General features: G+C 36.0%; 1 protein-coding gene and 1 long non-coding RNA gene across 6 annotated transcripts in view; one reads left to right on the plus strand and one right to left on the minus strand.

Annotated features, from left to right (window-relative positions):
• The window catches only part of LOC104358686 (sodium channel protein type 1 subunit alpha), a 97,369-nt gene extending 83,736 nt beyond the window's left edge, over nt 1–13,633 (minus strand). For 4 of the 5 annotated variants that reach the window (XM_042784348.1, XM_042784344.1, XM_042784349.1 and 1 more), the window contains exon 1: nt 13,561–13,633. The gene's annotated coding sequence lies outside the window, so the exon portion shown is untranslated. Of the gene's footprint in view, nt 1–4,496; nt 4,578–13,560 lie in introns of those variants that run through there. The other variant, XM_042784346.1, reaches the window with a different exon arrangement.
• Nucleotides 4,486–25,101, plus strand: part of LOC116965306 — a 40,950-nt gene continuing 20,334 nt past the window's right edge. Inside the window, exons 1-2 of the long non-coding RNA XR_004409267.1 lie at nt 4,486–4,578; nt 13,566–14,094. This is a non-coding gene — a long non-coding RNA (uncharacterized LOC116965306). The remainder of the gene's footprint in view (nt 4,579–13,565; nt 14,095–25,101) is intronic.

Consider the following 25,101-nt stretch of genomic DNA (forward strand, 5'->3'; position numbering starts at 1 on the left):
ATGCTCAGACATGAGGTTATTAGATAACATTTGGATCACGTGGTTAATGTTTAAGAAAAAAATTAAAAAAAAATTTTTTTGATAACTTCTTTTTCAATTAAGCATTGTTAATGTAGCCAGTATGGAACTCTGAAAAGTTATCTGTCACTATCCATCACTGCACATTTCAGGTGATGTATCTGGCATTATTTAGGCTTTCATTTCAGAAAATAAATGTATCAGATTGGGTTTGTCAGCTGAAAAATACTGAACATTAATATAAAATACAAAACATTGAAATGGCTCTGGAACACTCACTGTATTTAATTATCTTTTGAAGTGTCTTAGTTCTTTCTACTATCAATTTAAAAGTATTTTTATTTAAATCCACAGTATTCTCCTGACAATGAACAAAAAATGATCAGATTTTCCAAATATCCTTTTCCCACCCCTTTTATTCACATACTTGCTATGGTTAACCAGTAAGGCCTATTTAATCTAAAAGAAACATAAAGAAATTCAATAACTTTTTAGGATGTATTTTCAGTTCTTTCCAGATATATTTGAGGTTTTGAAGAGTGTATATACTATAGAATAAATGTTTTGAGGGAATGCATATACATTTTAAGAAAAGCCTAATAAAGATAGCTTTTAGGAGGTCTATTTTGGACTCTATATAATTAACATATACTTTTCTTTAAGTCTGATATACCTCAGATATCTACTTTCTTTTGTAGACTCACAGAAAAATTGGGTTGGAAACAACGATCAGAAGCCACCTAGTTCATCTCTCTGCCCAAAACAAGATTGCTATACCTATTTCCCAACAGATGTTTCATCTAACCTCTTTCTACAGACCATGACAAATTTCACAGATTCTTCTGACACTCTGTTGCAGCCCTTCACTATCCTTTCCATTAGCAAGTTTCTCTCCATATCTAATCTGGATAAATCCACTCCTTCAGTCTTTCCGTCCCACTCACTATGGATGTAAAGAACAGAATTCATCTTCAGTATTCAGCTTCTAATTATCCACCAGCCTCTGCCCTTCTGTTTTCATCTGTAGACCTACTTCAGGAATCCTGCAAAGCTATTGAAAAAGCCCTGCTGAGACGTTCCTAGGAGGAGCACCTATCACCCACCTTAGAAATCACTATTTCCTCTTGGCAAATAAATTCAACAATAATTTAAAACAAAATGATTAGACACTTTAAATCATTAAAGAAAATGAAAGAGCTCACTCTGAAGGAAACACCATTAAAGAGCAAGTAGAAAACGGAGTCCAGGGAAAGATGAGAGGATGGAAGCATTGCAGGCAAATACATCTGGAACATAGTCAAGTCACTGACTTAAAATGCACTTAAATAACCAAGCATTTGAAAACTTCATACATATTACTTCACTTTAAAAGTACTATAGTTGTTGCTTAGTTTTGTCATCTTTGACCAACACCACTATTAAATAAAGCATATTTGATTCACACAAGCCGTTACATTTATTCCTAAATTTTTCCTTCTGACCTTGACAGGATTTGGGTTTTTGTTTGGTTTTGTTTTATTTTACCAGCAGGATGATCTTCAGTGTTTTGAATTGTATCATGAAGTGATTTTAAAAAGCCAGTGCTGGAAGTAAATTAGAAAATCTGCTTAAGGAGTAGGAGAAAGATGAAAAAGATTGTTCTGCATGTTTACAAGGTATTGAAGAAAATCACCAAAATAGAGGGCATGAGATGGGATAAAACTTGAAAGCACAAACCGAGATGGATGTTTGAGACCAAAAATAGAGGGGTTATGTCCTTTTTTCTCAGAAACTTGTGAAAAAAGAGAAAATGAATAAAAGAAGGATGGAAGCACTTTAAAATAGAGCACTAGAAAGATGGTCAGAGATGCTCTGGATACTGCTGAGACAGAAAGCAGTGGAAACTTGCGTTCAGAAAAAGAAACATAATGAGAATTTCCTATCACAAAGAGGAAGGAGGGAGAGATTCTGGGGCTGAGAAATTAAAAGAATAAATCGCACGGTAGCTGAATCAGAAATGTGGATTTTCAAGTGCTATTTAATATGGCAGGGAAGGGTGCTACCAGGAATTTTGGTAATAAGTGCAAAACAAAATAAGTTCATTTTGTCAGAACTAGCACATTAGAAGAGCATGAAAGGAGGCCTAGAACCACACACGCTGGTGGAAATGGAAGAGACAGAAAAGATGACACAATAATCAGTAAAAGATAAGAAGCCTGAAAACACTGAAGACCCAGGTATTCAGTAAGACATCACAGTCATTCTTTAAATAAATATTACTAATATTGAATAAACAGATGAGTACATTTTACAGAAATTGGACTAAGCCCACTACAAGAAAGGGTTACAATTTCTGAGTCTACATTTGTCATTTAACTAATTGCTGCAACCATACCAAACTTTCAGTTGTTTCCATCCAACTTTTATATGTTTTCATGGATAGGAATCTACAAAGAACAAACCTACCACTAGAAAAATGGAAGTAACATGTACCAGAACTGCTGAGCTTTAGAAAAAATATTTGGAGAACTTGCATGATACTCCCCATCTCCCTACAGTATTAGGTTCAGTCAGAAACATCAATTGTAGCTTTTAATGGTTAAAATTTACTCAAAGGTAATTTTTTTTTTTCCATTTTAGAATATTTCAGCTTTAGGATTTTTTTCTCGTTGAGCAACCTGATCTCTTAATTGCTCTAAAACATTATGCTAAAAAAGCTTACTGGTATTCTTATCTAGTGCGTCTTACTGATGACATAATATTGTTTTTCTCAGTTTACAAGTGTGAATATATATTGTTCAATTTATAATTTAGTTTGTCTTTTGCTGAATTCATTTTAGCATCAACAGAAAGTCTACAGGTCAAATACATGTCTCTTGTGGAATCCCACTGCCTCCTATAAAGATCAGCTGTCTTCAATAGAGAAAAAGAAGGTAGAATATGTTCCTGTTATTGGAAGAGAATCAACAAATCTCTTCATGACGTTTAGCCCAAAAGACCAAATATGCTTTTTCAGAGGCAAGCTGGAAGTGGAGTTCAGAAAATTAATAAAATGAAAGAAAAAACATTAATCCAGAAGAATATCACAGTTCTAAATATATACACACACCCCCATAAATTAGAGCAAGCTCTCTGCTCCTTTTCAAAAGAAATTTGGAGAGGTATGCAGTTCTCCTGATTACTGCCAGAATATTTCTTATAACCAAGAGCAGAGAAAACTTCAAAACTTCACACTTCTTTAATATCAGTTCTTCAATTTAAGGTAGTCAAAAATTATAGAAAAGGATCAGTAAAATACTATTTAAGGGACAAAGCCCAATGCTAAGATTTGTGGGTTTGTTACCTAAATATACCTGCTTCTGTCATTAATGTACAAAACTCTTACAGTAGAATTTACATGTTGGAAGGATGTAGTGTAATATGGATAGTAGCAACGATGCCATCCTTAAGTCAACAACCAGCTGTCCTTTAAAGTGCTTGCCACTGGGATAGTACATGGAAGAGAAGAGTTATATTCATAGACACTCAACATTTTCTAGTTCAAGGCCACATTCATTTTAAGAAAGTAACAACCTGTCATTTATTTTAGCTTCCCAACTACCTCAGTTGTTGACATTTACAACGTCTGAAACTTCAAAGCAAGTTTAGGTTATAATATGGCAATTTCAATGTAGATTTCAGTGATCAGTAATAAACTACCCTTGCCTCTGATATATTGTTTCAAAAAGCTGATAGAATAGATGACTCCATCATATACATTCATCTATATAATTTTCCTATAAATCATTATAGTCAGATTTTTATATTATTTATTTATCATACAAGATACTATGCAAACTGCTGCTGTTTTCCTAGAATTTCCCTAGAATTGTACTGATTATACTATGTCTTATGCAACAAAAACTTGACATCCCTTGAAGCAGGCTAAAGCTCTTACTTCACCTCCTCCCATCATTGATACTTTCTTTAAAATAATGAAAATTTTCTGTGAATACCTGGCAAACTGAGGACAATCAGTTTAAGGCTGCCTGTCTCTAACTTGCTTTCCTGTGTCTAAATACTTCGGCAAATATTCAGGATCACACAGACCAGTCTCAAAGAATAAACTAACGGTGTGTCAGTCTTTGACAGCAATCATCCTGTTATTGTTTCACATTAGATTCTCAGAGTTGTTTCTAGCACAGCCTTTTTTCCTTTGTACTTTATATTAACACATATGTCAAGCCTGAAAAGCACAATAGAAATCTAGGTGCACTTCAAGAATGCAACACTAGTATCAGCCAAGAAAGCTCAGGAGTTTGACACCATAACCACAAAATAAGCATTTCTGGAATAAGTACAATTGAACATGTTTTCAACAGTGATAGAAAACACCAATACATTTTCAAATACTGCAGAACAAACAACAACTTTTTCAAAGTGGGGATGAAGGGCAGACAAATTGAACGGACAGCCCAATCCCAAGTAAATTAGTTCAGTGGAAGTCTTTAAGCACATACCTCAGACAAGCAGCAGAGAAGAAATCCATTTAAGAAAAGATGCTGAAAGAGCTTGCTGTCCACCTGGAAAATTTCTTGTGCTGTTTGGAAAAGCAAGACGGTTCAGATTATGAACCGAGTTATATCTACAATTTAACATCCAGTCCTTATCAGTATGTAAATGAAAGTAAGAGCTTCTAGCAGTGTACTGATTAGAAAGGGCAGAGGGAGATAGAAAAAAGTGGAGGGAGACCTTTCTTCCTTCAGTAAACCTCAAACATCTCTGTGAAGCATTTAGCCTTAAAGCAGAGCTTCTCTATGGGAAGGAAAACTGTACACTCCTGCAATGCTGTGATTTTGACTACACCGTTGCTTGCTTTAGAGCTTAATATGTTTTCCATATGAAGGAACAACATGACCTCTGTTAAATTCTAAACAGTTCAGGGGAAAAATCTTTTCATAATAACTTAAACACACACACACCCCCAACAAACTGGCAAACACCCAAAAATATAAGGTCAGTGAAATCCGCCTTGTAACAAAATGCTGTGCTGACAAAAAGACCTGACTGCAGCTTTGGAAACATTTTTAAAAACACCAAAATTGGATTTTCTTCTTAATTATACACTTAACAATAACTATAAAGCAAGCATTCAGAAAAAAAAAAAAAAAAAAAAGAAGAAAAAAAGAAGGACAGTGGGGAGAGCCCCATGCAGACAGCTCACATAAGTGAACTAAGGTCTAGGATTTAACATCCTGCTGGCTTACCTCATAAAACATGAATTTCAAATGCATTATGAGTAAAACAAAAATAAAAATCCCAAGAGATGGTGATGATGAGATGCTTGAAATGCCCTCTAATAAACTTGTTCAGATTCACAGTTCTAGAATATTACCAAGTATTTATAAATTGCTGCATTCTCATAGGGAAGGAAAAAAAAAAATCACCTCTGCAGTATTTGCTCTGCTTCATTCTCAGCTTCCTGTTCTGATGCTGACTCTATGGTACCTAATACAAATCAGCAAATAGCAGGCAAAAGAAAAAAAAAAATAAAGAAAAGAAAAAAGAGAGGGGATGGAGGACGATGAAGAGAGACTGAGAGGAGGGTGAAAAAAGAAAAAAAGGTGAGGAAAAAAAATAAAAGATACCGAGCCATCACCTTAAAGGACAGCCCCATCTGCTGGTAAAAGAAATAAACCAGCTGTAAAAGATTGCTTTTTAAAATATTTTCTGACTTAAATGAGCCTGAAAATCCACAGCCCTATTTTTCTTCAGCAATGAACAAAGGGCAGGGGTTGTGCTGAGAAGTAGATTTCTTTATCCCATATTAAATGAGTAAAAATTTCCATAATTTTTCATTTCTTTTAATTATTTGTCTCTGAAATGTGAGAAGGAAATAGTTTGGGTAGCGTGGTCCATTATGAGAACATCAGAAACCTTTTCAGGTCAGCCCTTGGCATGCCACAACTAACTGCTGCCTGTCATCTGTCTCATTTTACACCTTCCCACTGTGTAGTGGTGGTAGATTCAACATCTTCAGTCATGGGTTCAAACACAAAAAAAAAAAAAAAAAAAAAAAAAAAAAGATGGATTCCTGTGCCAGAGTCATATGATGTGTCCATCTATTGCAGACTGCATTGCCAATCATGCAGCCTGGTACCTGACTGCCACGACAGATCTATACATTCCCGTGTATTCAAATGACAGCTGCACAGCCAAATCTGGAACCTAGACAAAAAATGTTCTTTTTTAAAATTCAGACTGCTAATACAACAAACTCCAGCTGCATTGGATCAGCCTCAGTTAGAGCCAAAATCAGACAGCATTATGTATCTCTCATTTTGCTTTCTTGACAAAAAAAGAAAAAAAAAAAAAAAGTGTAACTGGGATGGCCATCAGCAAACATTTTTGGAAACTCTAATTTCAGCCATGCTGGGGCGGCGAGCACAGTGCAGTATGGTAGGAAGGGAAGGGGCCAGTAACCAGGAAGGTGAGAGGTGCACAGAAGAAGGGCCAAAAATAATACTGCATTTCTTTCACTGTGTAATATAATTTTGACATGTGAAGGCAGAAGAAAATAAACCTAATTAATACCTGTATGCAATAATGTTGTCATCTATGACATAACAGATACCTAGAATGTTAACCTGTGATTCAGTGACCCCAGGCACCTATAATGAATTTGATCCCCTAGATTCAATCCCAGTATTGTTCTGATATGTTATTTTAAAATATTTTTACATCGTGAGTTTTTGATTGCTTAAATTTGGCTTGAATCCAAGCTATGTGAAGCTGAATTTCTCCACCTCCCAGTGGTGGCCCAACATGCCTGACCCTTCACAACAAGCACTTGGAATCTCTCCATATAATACCTAATGTTCAAGCTTTTATCAATACAGAATGTTATGAACAATTTTTTTAACAATGAAATCTAATCTCATAAATTTTTAAATATTTTCTCTGCAAATATTAGAGTGATTAAAAGAATGTAGAAATCAACCTTATAGCACTAAATATTTAGGTAAAACACACCATAATATATCCAAATATTGATACTCAAATGCTAACATACAAAGGGCAAGACCAAGCTGGATACAACCATGCAACCTGTCTCCTTTGAATGGGCTGAGCACTGATTTAGAAAGAGTTCACATGCTTTTATGTTTCACTGCTGCCATGATAACCAGTTCTGAATTTAACTTTTCTGCTGGCACTGCTGGTAGACTGATAAATAGCTCAGGCATGTCCCTACTATCCAAATGCAGTTAAATTCTACAACCTTGAGGTATAATGATCTATAAACCATTATCTTACTATTATCAGCTGGTAACATGCTCTTCAAATGTTTGGTTCTTATTTGGGTATAATTGTAAAAGCTGAGTTATCTTCTTTTCATAGATTTGCAAAGTTCTTCAGGGTCATGAAGAGCATTTGCAGGTGATGAATTACTTTGTAGTGCTATAGTAACACCCATGACTCAGAATCATCCTTAAAATTTTAAATACTAAACAGATGTTCAGATACTATTGCTGATGTAAATTGATCATTCCCAGAAATCTTTCTGTTCATGGAGGATGTTTCTGGAAATGATAAATTGCCTGGTGTTTATAAATACAGATTTACCACTAGGTTAAAAGGCAGAATATTTACTCCTCAGCTTGAAGTTTTAATATGAGTTCCTGCAGTCTTTGCTACAGTCTGGGCATCTGTGACATTTTACAGGCATAGCTCCTTTAAAATGTTACATTTTGAAATTAAATAAACACCACACAAGAAAACAATAAACTAGAAGTCTGGATATCTTAGACAATAAAGACCAGGTAGTAAAAATCTTTGTGATACCTCAGGTGCCTACAGTTTTAGTCCTGAACATAACACTGAATGCATGACATTTCCCTCCAGCTTAAATGTAATTTCAATGTATTATCTAAGCATACAGTTTTCAGTAGTCCTAAAATGTCCTTTAAGCATAAGCAGAGGTTCATCATAGAATGCTTAATATAACCACTGACTTTAAGAAATCTCCAAATATCATTAAGAGAATACTGAAAGCTTCTTTTTCATCAGCATTTTTCATGGCTCAGTTTTCACTGGTCACAGTGATGTAACCAGGTGCTCAAATTCAGCTCCACCAGATTACAGTGTCAGGAAAACTGATAGGGTTTGTGGTTATCTTAACAAGTTCCTTTGGTGACTCCTTGAACCAGACTGTCATCTGATAAGTGGTTTGAGAGAGAAGATTTTATCAAAACAAGAGCAAATTCTTTCCAACTGCTAAAGAGCTTAATCCCTTGAATTCTTATATTTTTAATGTTTTAAACTTATACATTGTCCCACAATTGCAGAAAAAAAAAGGTACAGATTTCTCTATCACAGCTACTCCAACTCTAAGATAAATAGAAAGTTAGTAAATAAAACATGGTCTTCCTTCCCTCTCCCCCTTAAAAATCCAACTTGCCTTCTTTACCATCTCTAAACAAATAGGACACTGCTAATATCTATTAAAATAATTTAAAAAAAAAAAAAAAAAAAAAAAAAAGCAAGTCTAGGATGCTCGTTGCATTTACTTTGCAAAGTTTATACCACTTCTTTCTGCAGGTATGGTGACAACTTTTCCCATCCTGAATGCCTAAGGAGCAATCATTTTAATGGGCATGGGCTGAAGCAACCATCCAAGAACACTGAATGAGAGTACCTCCTTCCCCTGCACAGCAGAGACACAGTTGTCAGGCAAACTTTCATTGTAGTTCTAAGCTTACAATCTTGCAGATTTCAGATTCTGCAGACCGGGCAACTTTGCATTAATGGAGATTTATGGTTCACTTGCCCTCATACAAATGTTGACCAGTCCTACTCTTGGCTCTGCCTCAGGAATACTGTGCAAATGTTTAAAAGCACTTGTGAAGAATAGCCCAGTAAGTTTTTGGCTCAAGTGCCAAAAACTGCCCACCCTTAGTGATCACCAAGCACTGGGAGATTCTGGTTTTCTTCAGCACATGAAAGGATTAATCTGGAAGTTCTTCTCCGGTGATCCTCTGCAGCACAATTCCCTTCCTGAAAGGGACCTATAATGAACTCCACTCAAACTAAAAGAGAATGTAGTTCTTTTGCTTACCATTGTTTCAGTATTTGTGCTGCAAATACTAGAGTTCTGTACAGTCTAGAGAAACCACTAAAATCGACCTCAGAAGCTTAGATGATCAGCCATGGCAGTAAACCATGCAAGAAAAAATGAAGAGTGTGGTCTACATACACAATGACTACTGTTAAGAGTTATATATATATTTATATATATATATATATTTAGTGACAGTGTCTAAGGTACATTTTATTTATCAAAACATTACAAAACTTCCCTTGATTCTTTACAGTATCTCTTTCTAGAGTTCTAGGAATGCATTCTGTGAAGTGCAGTGGATGTGGAAAAAATGTAATGGAGGAATTCATCTAATATATAAGGAATGAGCCATCCAAGATCCTTCATGGACAAGCAGGTGAACATGATAATCACAGAATGGTTAGGGTTAGAAGGAACCTTAAAGAACATCTAGTTCCAACCCCACTGCCATGGGCAGGGACACCTTCCATTAGACTAAGTTGCTCAAAGCCCCGTCCAACCTGGCCTTGAACCATTCCGAGGAGGTGGCAGCCACAGCTTCTCTGGGAAGCCTGATTCAGTGCCTCACTACCTTCACTGTAAAGAATTTCTTCCTTGTATCTAATCTAAATCTACCCTCTTTCAGTTTAAAGCCACTACCTCTTCTAAAAAGTCCCTCTCCAGCTTTCCTGTAGGCCCCCATTAGGTTCTGGGAGGCTGCTACAAGGTGTCCCTGGATCCTTCTCTTCTCCAGGATGGATAACCCCAACTGTCTCAGCCTGTCTTCAGGTGCTCTGGCCCCCTGATCATCTTCATTGCCCTCCTCTGGACTTGCTCCAACAGATCCACATCCTTCTTATCTTGGGAGCCCCAGAGCTGGACACAGTGCTCCAGGTGGGGTCTCCCGAGAGCAGAGTAGAGGGGAAGAATCCGCTCCCTTGACCTGCTGGCCACACTTCTCTTGATGCAGCCCAGAACATGGTTGGCTTTCTGGGCTGTGAGTGCACATTGCTGGCTCATAGTTGGTTTTCAATTCACTAATACCCACAAGTCCTTCTCTGCAGGGCTGCTCTCAATCCACTCATCGCCCACCCTGGATTTGTGCTTGTGATTGCTTTGACCCATGTGCAGGACCTTGCACTTGGCCTTGTTGACCTTCATGAGGTTTTCACAGGCACACCTCTCAAACCTGTCAAGGCCCCTCTAAATGGCATCCCTTCCCTCCAGAAGGCTTTTTCTAAATTTGTGAAGCAGTTGTACTGCAGTCACAGAAGATCTATACAAGCAGTTAAGGGTGGAAAAACATCATCATGGAGAAGCAGGACCTGGAAAAATTACATGGACGGTAGCAACACAGAACAGAAGATTGCATCCAACCAGTTGCAATTAAAAGTGAGGAAAACCTCTGAATGAAAAGAATAATAACTTTTTGCACAAGGAAAAGAGCACATCTGCTAGCTTATAAACAGGTTTCTTCAGAACAGATATAGCCCATTTCTACAGCAGTAGATTTTTGTCACATTCAGAATGTTTTCATGTACTATATGCAAATAAAAGTTGGCAGTTCTGAACAGTGAAAGATCTGCATTTGTGAGCCCAAACTTCCTGGGAAAGCTTATGAATTATATTACTATACAATTAGATGTTACATGAGATAAAATAAAACACAGATGTCTGTAGTCTTTTTAAATTTAGCACTAATTTAGCATATGATCGACATCACAATATATATCTCAACTACTCAGTAAAAATGGACAGATAAAATCTGAGATATAAATGCCTTTATAGAAACTAATAGTCTAATGTATGCTCCAATACATTGCTTATGTTAAGGATTACAAAAACTGGTCTCACCACTGTTTATGTTAAACACATTAATCTAAAATAATTTAATTCACACACTTTCATATTGCTTCCATGCTCCTCAGTGTTAGTGACATTTCCATGGCTATGAAGAGAACACAGAAACTCCTTTGCAGGACAGAAAACTAGTACTGTGAGGAAAAGTGAAGAGAAAACTTTGTCAGAAACTCAAGCTGCATATTGTGATGTGAGGGAATATATAGATTATTGAAAGCAAGCTACTGATGTAGCCATGGATTGGACAATTCCAGTAAACCACAGGAAAATACCAGGAGGATGCACTGACCACTAATGGTTCATATCCTGCACTGTAGTGGGTTCAAAACATACCTTACAACTCGGGTTCAATTTCTCAGACCTAAAGTGATATACCGGAATATAGGATATATAAATACACATAAGAAACACCATATTCTAGCACTTTGTATCCTAGTGAAGTATCTGCAGCTTGCTGTGTGAAGAAATACTCTGTGTGCCCTTCTATGAACCACGATGCAAAAAGAAAAATAAGACTTCCAGAAAAGCACTATACATTTTAAAACAATATTTTTTTCCCTTCTAATTGAATAGATAGGTTATTAATACTTCTTAAGCCTGTAAGGAAATTATTCAAGCACCCACACTTGAAATGGGACGGAACACCATGTACTCATATATAATAGCATAACTATTTTAGCACACTTCAGGCAGCAAGAAACAAAGAATCTGAAGCACATCATTACAATACTGCGTAGTACCTAGCAGTTTTGTTCTAAGTTCTTATACTATGCTATTATTTTAACAGTTTGCTTGTAAGACATATTTTGAAGTATAAAATGGTATCTACAAAATATTATACAATGTAATATACTGCATTGCAACAAAGGTGTTTTCAAGATACCAAAAAATGAGTTACATTTTCTTGAATCTAACTTCTTTCACAATGTAATTAATGAAGGCTTCAGTCTGGTATTTCTACTAAATTGCAGCATAAATATAAATGACTGTCATTAAAAAGAAAAAAAAAAGTAATTTAGTAACTGGTAAGGTAAGGTCATGATGAAGAAGCAACTCACTGCTTGACAGTTCTTTTCCAGAGAAAGAGAGATTTTAAAGATGATAAGAAAATGATTAAAAAAAAAATTATCTCACTTACAAACAAGTGTTGAAATTAAATACTATCTGTTATTTCTAGACCAGTGTGAAGAACAACTAGTTTCTGATGGGGAAAAAACATATTTAAAGGACTTCCACTCTTCTCATCAAAATTAGTTTTAATCTGATATTAATACATAATCTTATAATAATATTCACTTTTATTTTTATTTAAGGGACCTTGATATTTATTCTTAGAGTGACCTATTAGACATGAAAATTCTGTAAATGCCATATTGTCAGTAGAAAATAATTTTGCATTTTTAATTTTCTGTTTTGACACTCATTTACATAATTCAATACAAACATCACTTTTTAAAAGTTATTATATTAAATGAACTCTTGGTAGTAAGCTGTTAAATATAAATCATTGATACAATGCTGACCAAAGTTTCTCTCAGGTATTTTTAACATAAATTCCCCAATATTTTGGAATTCATTAATGTATCTTAAATTCATATTATTTAATTTTTATAAATTGCTAACTCCCATGAGGCAGACTCTACAGCACCAGGAAATAAAAAAGTTGCTGTCCAAGGTACTGTACATAAAAAGTTTTCTAATTAATCTCTCAAATGCATTAAAAATATTTTCCAATTTATTGCACAGTAATTGTCCCTAGCAAGCAAGCTAGCCTTTTTGAAATTCCCTACATGATACTGCAGTACCAGTGTTATGCTGTTACTTTCCAGGGCCTCTTCTGCTGCATTCCAGTATATTCAGACATTCCTGTACCTGACAATACTCAGTACATATAATTACTTTAAGGACAAAACTGTTCTATGTTTTGTTACGGACTGATTTTCAGTAGGATGTAAATACAAAAGAAGTCTTTGAATTCTACATGGTGCATGAAAAAAAGCTACCTTCTAATATAAATCTAGCTAACGTACTGTTCTGGCATTCTGCAGAGCAGTCACTAAATGTATTTTTATCTGCAGTGTTCACCTTACATATTTCAGAAGCATATAGATTCACGCATTCATGCGGTAAATAACAAATAGAATCTCGGATTTAACTATTACTTCAAAAAATAACCAAAGAGTGCAAGAAAACTAAATATGTTCTTTTTTTTTTTTTTTCCATTTTGCTTTGTTTAATAAAAGAAGCACATTTGTAATTTGCAAGCCTGAAACAATGCAACAGCCAGGAACTGCAGCAAACCTCTCAGAGCTAATAGCTATATCCAATAATGCCTTCCCACACCACCTTCAAGCAAATGGATTTCATTCACTGCTTCATCAGTCAAATTAACAATAATCCCCATAAGGTTAGAAAAGATGTTTGTTAAACAAGCACAATTTATTATTTATTTATTGTAAAGTATCTTAAAACTGAGACGCCTAGAAGAACTACTTCTCTGTTAATCTAATCATGCTGACAGAGCTGTTTTCACCTAGCAAATTCTCTCTGCAATTCACAGCATGGCTGACAGCTATCTGCATAGAAAAACAGCACAGTAACTATTTAAATCATGCAAAAGCATTTACCTGAGAAGATGTAGCCGAAAAGATCAGGATCCAGCTTCCAGACCCCATGAAGCATGAAGCAGAGGGAACACTCCACTGGCTTGCTCAGGCCAGCAGTGCCTCTCCTACACTTGACCTAGACTGCCTTACATAATGAGGAATCAGTGCTGTATCCTGTGTGGAGGAGCGAGCTGAATGTCATCACTGGCAGAAGTAGGGAGAACTGGCAGCAGGCAGGCTGGTAGTTAGCATGGAGATCACGAAGTCCGCTTTCTCTGAGTGTTCTGGGAGAAAACACAAGAACAGCTCAGAAATGCTGCTGTCATTCCTTCCCTGGAACAAGTGACCGGAAGGAGCAAGGGTGTTACAAACGTGAGGCAGACAGCAAGTGCTAAAGCTGCATCTGCACCTGCTATCAAGGTAACCGAGTTCCTGTCACACTCCGTCTAGAAGAATGCACAGCTACAGCTAATAGGAGAGCAAGAGCAAGGCACAGTAAGGAAGGAGAGACACAGACTGCTGCTGCATACATTTGTCTATATATTGCTCATTGTGGTGAGTAGAAGAAAAGCAATGGTATAACATAAAATACTGGCAATTCATTTCCAAAGGGAAGTGCCATTGCCTTAAATAAATCTTACTGCATGCAACTTAGTTTCTGGAAAAATAACCATTTGTTACCTGTTATACCTGGTGTTACAGAGGCTAAAGTGCTTGTATTACAGAGATTTTGTTATTGTCAAGAAAATTATGTGAAAGATACATTCCTAGTTATGAAGATGTTTACAGTAATTTCTTGTATTTCTTTGCTATTTTTTGGAGAGAAGCTTTGGGATATTTCTTAGTTTATTATTGTTTAGGTCATATCATCACTTCCTCTGTGGAGAGCACAAGAGGAGAAACAAGTATTCAGGCTTAGCCAGCAGTTAGAAATCTACACAACCTTGTTGTTTACAAAAAAGCAGTTTATATTAATTAAAATCACCGCATATAACTTGTATTCCATATTTTATTTCATTTGAATACTTGAATAGTAAGTAAAGAACTTTAAATACTGATCATGCATATACAAATTATTCTTGAATTAATATTTTGAGTGATATAGTTTCTCCTCAGAAAAAAAGGCAAAGGTTTCACTAAGATGGGGCATCCTAAGTTTCCTAGTTATATTTGAGACAGCTTGATTAGGCACAGCAAGAGTAATTGCCACTGGACACAAATTTCTAATGTCACAAATCAGTATGGTTGATAATGAATATAGTAACTGAGAGATAAAAAAAAGCATAATTTAATAATATTTAGTGTTCCATTTTATGAAAGTACTGCTATATTTGATGGTCATTCTTGTTTAAATTAAATGAGTTTGGGTGAATGAATGAAATAATGGACATAATCTTCATTACAGCTCCGAAAATTGCCAAGTTAAAATCCTGGGCTGCATTAAATACGAGAGGAAAGAGGAACTCAGCAACAACATTACAGCAGCATCAAAAGACAGGTCACTAAACTCACTGAAAGTTTTAGTATCAATTTGGAACACTGACTAGGTTTTACAGAAGTCTGCTTAGGTACAGGGACTATTATACTTAGTTATGCTCTTAGAAGAGTAAATGTGATTTGAGCTCTGATCTCAAATAAGAAAACCAAGGTGAAGGTGAAAGGGATAAAAATAATCCATTTTTGCTTATAAAATTTATTTAAATTACTATTTCTCTTTTATAAAAAGGCATACAATGACTTTTCTAACATTTGATCAGGTTAAAAAAATATGTTTGAGTGTCACTGATTTTTGAAATGTATGTGGAAATGTTTGAAATGTATGTCCCTTATTGAATGATATTCTTTCTGCTTTCTTGAAAAAAAAAAAAAAAAGGAATTAAAAAAAAAATCAGAAGCATTTAGTAGAAAAAGTAGAACAGATCACTAATAACTCAATATATAATAACTGTAGGTCTAAAGTATAATGTGGAAACTAAAAAAATACAAAAGAAATATCATTTGAGAATGATTTTTTAAACACTTATTGCTGTATTTGAAATGAGTAACTTTTTATCCAATCAGCACAATTTATACCATATCAGCAAATAATATTAAAAATATATTCGTGCATTTATTCTTTCACATATTGGTGTTGACTGTTAATGAGGAGTCCTTATTAAAACTGTATATAATTTATATGCATCGACCTCTACTTTGGTGTTTCAAGTATTAAATATGAGTACTTGTTTATAAGAAAACTATTTACATATTGGACCCTGTTTAATCAAGTGTTGAAAATATCATGACCTGTATTAGGCTATGAGAGCATAAAATGATAGCTTAATTCAGGTGCAAAAGTTGGCAATTCTGTTGATCACAGCACTCAAAACAGCAAAGCAGCCAAACTACTCACATAAAGCCAGCTCAGGTGCCTACACAGCCATGGCACAGTTAATACATCACCAGCTTAATCCGTCTATAGATAACCAAAAGTTGACTGCATCATGTAGAAAAATAAAGTTTATAGGTAAACTATAGGTGAACCAACCCAATACACAGAAAGTAGAGTAGGAATTGAGTAGAAAATTCTTTCTAAATGAACAAAACAGCAAACTTGTCTGTCAGCATTGCAAAGGCAATATGCAGTTTTCTTGATGTTACAGTCCAGGTAAATGCCTAAGTTTGATACTGCTGAATCCATCTCTGGGCAAAATGATGAACTAGATATTCTTTCAAGGCTTTTCCAGCCTTATTTTCTATGATATTGACTATAAACTGTATGTCCGATTGCAGAACAATGATGGTCTTATACTCTTGTTATGAGGGTAAGTAAATATAAAGTAATAATTTGTAAACGTTAAGTTATTGTCATTCAGAATATGCCTCCAAGCCATAGTTTTTTCTGGAGTGTAGATACTGTTTACTTCTCTCAGGAATTAGTCAACTTCTTCCATTGAGCCACAAAACTTTTTGGTTTACAACAGTTCTTACAAGCATTTTTGCTCTAGATGTACTTGGTCTGATCTGCTGGCAAGTCAAAACTATCTTAACATAAAGTGATACAGAAACTGCTGACATGTAACACTCTCAGTGAAAGCGTTTCTGAGCCAGCTGCACTGATAATATGAGTAGCAGAGTCTAATGTTTGACAGTGGTAGGAAAATAAGTCAAGTTTACATCACTGTCAACTACCAAACCAATTATTCTGATGCTACAGGAGTTAGAAAGGCTTCTGTCAAAGAAAATAAAATAAAGGCAGTTTTAATTTTTTTTTTTTTTTTTTTAATTGCATTACTTTGCAAATTACTGCAAAGCTCCTGATTGGAAAAGAAGAATGGGCTAGACTAGCCCTCACATAAGGACAGAGATGAAAAAATTAATGTTTGAGAGTCTAATGTGAGGAGAACGAAATAATCTAGGCTTTTGCTACACCTGTCTTATGAAGATAATGCTAGTGAAGTTTTGCAGAAGACTGTAAGCCTATGAAACAAATTCTGGAAATTTTCTTTTATGGAAAATCTGGCACTAAATGTTAATGCTTATCACTAAATTAACCTTACTGGCTGAATTTATGTCCACAAGGCTCTTTCTATTCCATGCTCAAATGAAGGAAGCAATATCTCATAGACGTTACTCCTGCCAACAACCTTGAGTAAACAGGACAATTTTTTTTAGACACCTTGCTCTTAAGATGCCTTGCATATAAATAAATCATTACTTGCGGTTTGCTCATACTAAGATAGATTCCATTTGGGATCTGATGAAATATTAAAATGCTTCAGTATCACTGAATGGAGAAACGTCTACAATATATTGAGGTACAGGTTTTTCATTTTTTTTCTGTCCTTCTCTGACCTTGCTTCTTTTCTTAAAATAATTTGTCCCTTGTGTTCCTGAAAAACTTTCACAAGTGATTCATGCTGAAATGTGTGAACAGTGGCTCAAAGTCTTCACAAAATAAAACCCAATACCAAATGGAACCCTGTATTTAGATCTGATATCACATAGTCTTATAAATGCTGAGGGGTGGGGTGAGGTGGGATGTTTCACATACAAGTCCTTTACCCAAGTCTCTCTGAAGACTTTGGCCACTTCTATGTACGTGCTACTTCTGTTAGCAAAACCAATAATGGCATACTTCACATTTCCATTTTGAAACAAGTAGTAAAAGCTTTTGAATTGAGTATTATCTAACAGCTCAAGACATGTATTTACTCTATAAATATGTTTTATTATTTGACCCAGTCATATCACAATGAAGATCACTGGAGGACTAGTCAAAGAGGAATATTTTTCTCCTTTATTTGACTAAACCTTCAAGAGTGTCTGACTGATGTCAATATTCAAATAGGCAGAAGCACAACTCTAAATATTCTTATATTCTTAGATGATACCTTACCAATCTTGCAACTGCATTAAAGATTTGCATTAAAATGCAAATTGCATTTTAAAAAGCAATAATGTTTCCAAACACCTTAAATTGTATGTTTTAGAGGTAAGTTGTGTCAAAGTTTTCAAGTCTCCTTTCCTTAGTATTCTACAATATTTAGTATTCTACATATTTACAAGAAGGTCCCTGATTTTCCTCCAACTGATGAAGTATTCCAGCAGTGAAAGGTGAACACTGAATTCTCAAATTCAGTGCAAACTTCTCAGATAGATATCACTAATTTTGTCATTCTGTACACACATGCACTTTCTGATATTTAATATTATATATTATCCTAGGAAATAACTGCAAAATTATAACCCAAATAAGTGAAAAAACTTTTTACAATAAAACTATGAACATTGAACAGGTCAAGGTCACAGTAATCTTAATATTCACGGACTGTTCTTTGACTTCTCTTTGACATATTTTCCTCTTCAATAAAACTAGCTAAGATAGCCTTTTTAATTCCTTTCCCAGTTTTTTTTTTTTTTTAATTTTTATAGGGCTTCCTATTATACCTCTGAGAGTGCCTATAAACTGATTTCCCAAGCCACTATTTTTGTACTTATCTCATAAAAAAAAAAAAAACATCTGCTGTTTTGCATATTAATGCTAAAAGAGAATGGCAAAAATAGGAAGAAAGAAAGAAGATAAAATTAAAAAGCAGTTAATTAGCATTTGATAAATACGCCTATTTATTTTGAGTAAATGAATGATCTTTATCAACTGAAAATAATCAGTACTGGCAAGCTTTTTTGTTGAATTTTCTTCTGTCAATTATTCTAGGATGTTGAGTTTGGATTTAAATTCTTTTTAGTATCTCGCAAAACTAGTTCTTATGAGCTGAAGAGCAAGAAACAATACCCACTTAGTTTTGGAGACTAAGTTGTTTAAGTTGTAAGTCATCCATTAAAATATTTTTAGAAATTTTAGTAGTAGTACCTTGAATTCCAAGCCATGAGTTATTGATGCCTGAGTACAATGTCAGGTAAAACAGATTTATGGTTTAGCATAATAAATATACAATTAGCACTAAAAGCAATAAGGTGCCTTTTTTTTTTTTTTTTTTCCTTTTTTTCCCCCAAACCCTCCTAAATAGCCAACAGCATGCATCATTTATGGTATTGATTCAACACAGAGACACAACTGTCCAACACAAAATCTTGAACAACCTAGTGTGATGAACAAGTTCACAAGACTGGTCATCCCCTCTAGCAACACATGAAGATACAATCAGTACCGACTTTTAGCTAAAAGGCATAAATTCATCACTTCAATTTCATTCTGAATCTAGGTAGCTTATTTTTCTCTTTCTTCAGTTGACATGGGACCTGGACCTGTCAAAAAAACTATATTTAGCCTTCATTAGGTTTTAATCTCTCTTCAATTCTTTGAAATGTCTATATTATAGAAAAAAACAAAACAAAAAAAAAAAAAACAAAAAAAAAAACCAACACATTTGGTTCTTTATAGAGAAGTGATACTTATTGTATTTTGATTTTTCAGAAATTAATAACTGCAGGGTACCAAAGGTGTGGATGACCAGTTAAATGCTTTCAAAAGATCTATTTGGTTCCCACCAAATAAAATGTTCCAGCTCCTGGATTCTGTTCCTTATTTCCATCATTTGGATGCTTCCAGAAAATAATACAGATTCTCTTTGGTCTCTTGCTTTTCTTCCCAATAGTTTTCTAGTCACTTGGATATAGATTACAATATAAGAGGTCACAATTGCCTAAAAAAGAAGCTTGTGTCTGGAAACTTTTCAGGTCTTTTAACATCTATAGCTGTTTTCCATAGAGGACACACTGAGCAGCAATCAAATGTTTTCCACATCCAAACTTTGGACTTGTACACTACGAGCACTCAAAGGCAGTCTTTGTACATCCTTGTTTTTTGTTTTTTTTTTTTTTGGGGGGGGGGTTGAAAAATCATCTAGTTCCAACGCCCCTGCCATGGGCAGGGACACCTGCCACTAGACCAGGTTGCTCCCAGCCCTGTCCAACCTGGCCTTGAACCCTTCCAGGGAGGGGGCAGCCACAGCTTCTCTGGGCAACCTGTGCCAGTGCCTCACCACCCCCACAGTAAAGAATTTCTTCCTTATATCTAATCTAAATTTACCCTCTTTCAGTTTAAAGCCATTACCCCTTTTCCTATCATTACATGCCCTTCTAAAAAGTCCCTCTCCAGCTTTCCTGTAGGCCACCTTTAGGTATTGGGAGGCTACTATAAGGTCTCCGTGGATCCTTCTCTTCTCCAGGCTGAACAACCCCAACTCTCTCAGCCTGTCTTCATAAGGGAGATGCTCCAGGCCCCTGATCATCTTTGTGACATCCTCTGGACTTGCTCTAACAAGTCCATGTCCTTATGTTGGGAGCTCCAGAGCTGGACACAGTACTCCAGGTGGGGTCTCATGAGAGCAGAGGGGGAAGAATCACCTCCCTTGACCTGCTGGCTACACTTCTCTTGATGCAACCCAGGATATGGTTGGCTTTCTGGGCTCTGCACACACATTGCTGGCTCATTGGTTTTCCATCCACTATTAGTCCCAAGTCCTTCTCCATAGCGATGCTCTCAATCCACTCATCACCCAGCCTGTATTTGTGCATAAGATTACCTCAGTCCTTGTGCAGGACCTTGCACTTGGCCATGTTGAACTTCATGAGGTTTGCACAGGCCCCACCTCTAAAACTTGTCAAGGTCCTTCTGGATAGTATCTCTTCCCTTCAGCATATCGACCACACCACACAGCGTGGTGCTGTCAGCAAACTTGCTGTGGGTGCACTCAATCCCACTGTCCATGTCTCCGACGAAGATGTTAAACAGCACTGGTCCCAACACCGACCCCTGAGGAATGCCACTCATCACTGCTCTCCACCTGGACATCAGTCCATTGATCACAATCCTTTGAGTGTGACCATCTACCAATTTCTTATCTACCAAGTGGTCCATCCATCAAATCCATGTCTCTCCAATTTAGAGACAAGGATGTCATGTGGAACAGTGTCAAATGCTCTGTACAAGGCAAGGTAGATGACATCAGTTGCTCTTCCTTTATCTGTCAATGATGTAACCCTGTTGTAGAAGGCCACCAAATATGTCAGGCATGGTTTGCTCTTAGTGAAGCCCCGTTGGCTGTCACCAATCACCTCCTTATCTTTCATGTGCCCTCCCATAGCTTCCAGTAGGATCTTCTCCGTGATCTTACCAGGCAGAAAGGTGAGACTGACTGACCTGTAGTTCCCCAGGTCTTCCTTTTTCACTTTTTAAAAATGGGGATTATGTTACCCCTTTTCCAGTCAGTGAGAACTTTCCCAGACTGCCATGGTTTCTCAAATATCATGGATACTGCCTTATTCACTTCATTCATCAGTTCTATCAGGACCTGTGGATGTACCTCATCAGATCCCATGGACTTGTGCAGCTTCAAGTTCCTTAGATGGTCTTGAACCTGATCTTCTCCTACAGTGGATAGTTCTTCCTTCTCCCAGTCCCTGCCTTTGCCTTCTGCCTTCACACTATCCAGAGTGTTAAGTGTGAATGATGCATAACTGTCTCATTCAAAGTATGTTTCTGGGTTCAGCTGTCCACCAACCCAAAGATAAATACTAGTAAGAATGAGACAAGCCTCTCAGGTCAATACCTTTGACCTACCCATGGAACTGGCAACGGAGGCACACAGTGGTCCAACATGCCAGATCTTCCAAATCTTCTTTATAAGTTGAGGGTAGTCTCTTTCAGAGCAGGAGGATTCAGGGGGCTGTCAGCTATATTCTGCAGCTGCTAGGTTCTGAGGTTCTCCAATTCAGTCCTTGGCTGATTGATATGCAGTGTATTATTTATTTATATATCAAGATATATCCTTGCCAACCCTCTTTATATACTTAATTTTGCATACACATTCACTTACAGTTTACGTGCTCCCATGTCTAATGTTGACCTTAGAAGCACTATATATAACCTTTAAAAAAAGATATAAACACTATCTTAAACACTACCTTATCTAAAGAAAATTCAGTAATTCCTAGAATTCTTTTTTTTTTTTTTTTTTTCCCCAAACTTTTACCTGTCAGAATAAGTATTGATTTGGCCACTATTAACTGTTTTTCTCACCTAAAAAACAATTAACATATAATTGTACAATCAGTAAGCTTACAGGACAAAGAGACATAAAACTGTGATTTTTTTAAAAAGATACATTTTTTTTTTGCTTATCTTGCTCATCTTTTTAGCAGAGCTGTCTCTTCCTCATTCCTGTATGTGAGAAAGCAAACTGAATGTCCTTGTAAGCCATTGTGGCTTCCTGTCAGGCAGAGTAAAAAAAAAATTAACCAAAACTGACCAAAGCAGTGCATAAAATGACTTGTCTTTTAAAGATATTAGCTCTTTATGCTAATCTCTTTTTGACTGATTCCATCTTGTAAAACAATGACATCTCACAAAAATCTATTGCAGAAGTTCCCCTTTCCTTAATCATTCCTAGTGTGTCATCCTTCAAGATTCAGCTATAGCTACACTCAAATCACAAAATTTTTAGAGATCAATGAGGGAAGATACTTTTCCTATATTTTCCAGGACATCTCACATGAATTCAGCAAATTCTATTCTTTATGGTACTTTAATGAAGTAAAATTCTTTACTTCAGCATATTTACTTCTTCAACCGTTTTTCATTTATATTGAAAGCTGTGGCAACGTGACCTTGAGAAAGACATGTCTCTACTCTTCATTCTTCAGTCATTTACAGTGCAGTACTGGGATGCCTATCACAGTCCTGTCAGAGACTGTTCCTCCCAGAACCAGTATCTCAATTTGTGTCAACTCTGAATCATTGCTTTGCAAAATGCAGATTTTAGTTTCCTTGTGTCTAAAGGTAGACTTGCAAAGGAAATCATGCAATGCAAATCTATCAGTTCTTTTGCCTAAGATTAACTGGATGAAGTCACATGAAAGCTCCAGGTCTAAATAGAGTCATTTGGGAAAGAGATTGAGCTTTCTCTCATAAGACGTGTGAGGATTTCATGGTACTCAAATAGAAACACTAATGGGACCTTCTCCCTATAACCACAGCTCTGCAGTCTCGAACTTTCCTCCAGGATTTCTATTCTGATTCAGCCTCTTCCTGGAAACTGGGTTTTCTACTGAACTTTCCATACACCCTCCTTCAAGATTAAGAGAGTAAGATTAAATACTTTTTATTTTTTCCCTTTTTAACATGAGACTTCTGTGAGGACACTAATTATATAATTGCTGCTCCCCTAACCTTAAGTCTAAACTGGGTTACTCTGATATTGTTTGTAGGGCTATATTGATATTTTCCTTCTACACCCTCTGCCCACTTTTTATTGCTCTGAGTCTGGTAGAGTAGTCATGTCAGTCTAGTATTGGAACAGTATGTTAGAATCTGCCGTTTCTGAGAGCTAATCTTAAGTGTTTTCAATAGCAATATAGAAACGAATGCTAATCTCTGATGACTACTCAGTTGCATCCATTTTAAGACAGTTAAGTTTTTAAGCAAAAAAAGTGAAAAATGTAAGCAACATTGGTTTATAGAACTTCAGGCCTCATGGGCTAGAATGCTTCATTCCACCAGATTTAGTTCAGTTACACCTCTAATGAAATCATGATTTATTTATTTTGACTGAAATCAAGAGGAGATTAAATAATTGGGTGACAAAGAGCACAGAATGAAGAGAAAGATATACTGCAAATGCCTCTAAGGGCAAGTGATTGCTAGGTGAAATGTATCAAGGTGTCCTGTGCTGAAGAAGAGAGGGAGGGAAAAGCCCTTGATAACCTTTCTCTGATGATCTGAACTGTAGCCCCAAGCTCGACAACCACTTTAAAGCTGAGTTCATGAGGATGATACAGATGGCTCATTCCCACCAGTCCTTCAGACTACAGGTATATTCCAAAATCTATCCAATCCCCAGTGGCTAATTTATACTGCCTCAAAACTATTCAGAGAAAAAAGAACAAACAGAGTAGAGCTGACTAATTTATGCATCAGAGAGAAGTTGTTTCGTGACCTCTAAAGGACATAATTTGATTACAATAGCCTTAAAGCAGAACTGTTCCTATTAGTCATAGGAAAATGCTCTTTTAAGATGAAGGGAAAAGAGGAATTGCTAAGTTAACAAATTCCACAATGGAAGTGAGGAGTTTAAATTTGATTTGCTCTAATTCTGAATTAAAGGCCTAGACCAGTTCTGTTTCCACTGCCTTTTGTATTGGATGTTCCAGTACTTATCTACAGTGAATTGCATTTTACAAGGTTAACTCATCTACTGTCAATTGCTGATTGTTATGTTATATTAGTGCATTGTCAGATATGCAGGGGAGTCCCACTGTAATATCTTCAGCAGTCATGTGTGCTTCTTAATTTTCTCTTCAGCAATTTCATAAACCAAGTTCTTTAAGACTGGTTTAAATCTCATTGACAGTCCCTTAAAACACTTTTGTAGCTCACTTCAAAACTCTTTCTTGAACAAAAGGCAGAATATCCTAAAGAAACCTCATCAGTGCAACATGTCCCAGGTCATACCACACTCATGTCCCTGCTTCTACTTGCTGCTCCCCATTCAAGTCAGTACACGATCACATTGTCCCTCTTTCCCAGACCACTCACGTTGAGGTGGTTTTGGCTTTTAAATCTTTTGTTCTTGTTTCATTTGAAAATGAACTTTCTTGCCCTATATTCTGAAGTCCCAATTGTTGTACCTTGCATTTGACTGTACTCAAATATAGTGTTTTCAACTTGAATTTTAAACCAGACTACTCAGCTTTCCCTGAAATATTAATCTTGTTAACTGCTGCCTTTTTTCTTGTCATCTGCAAACTCTACTACGAAAATCCTTACAGTATTTTTTGCATAACTGGCAAAAATGCTAATTACACCCAATAAAGAAATTTGTAGAGGGTCTGACCTAGAAGCAATACCACTCAGTTACATTTCCCTATTACTAATATTTTAGAATCTATCAGTCCAGGTAGTAGCCCACCTAACATATTCTCTCTTACTTCCAAATATTGTGTTTAATGAATGCATGACAGTTAGTGCCTTAAAAAAACCCAAGCAGCTATGCTTCTACATTTGCCTTTTTAAATAGATCTATGATCTTGCCAAAAAAAAAAAAAAAAAAAAAAAGGGAA

The sequence above is a fragment of the Tyto alba genome, unplaced genomic scaffold, assembly GCF_018691265.1.
Source record: "Tyto alba isolate M040663 unplaced genomic scaffold, T.alba_DEE_v4.0 Super-Scaffold_7, whole genome shotgun sequence".
In the NCBI taxonomy this organism is placed as follows: Eukaryota; Metazoa; Chordata; class Aves; order Strigiformes; family Tytonidae; genus Tyto; species Tyto alba.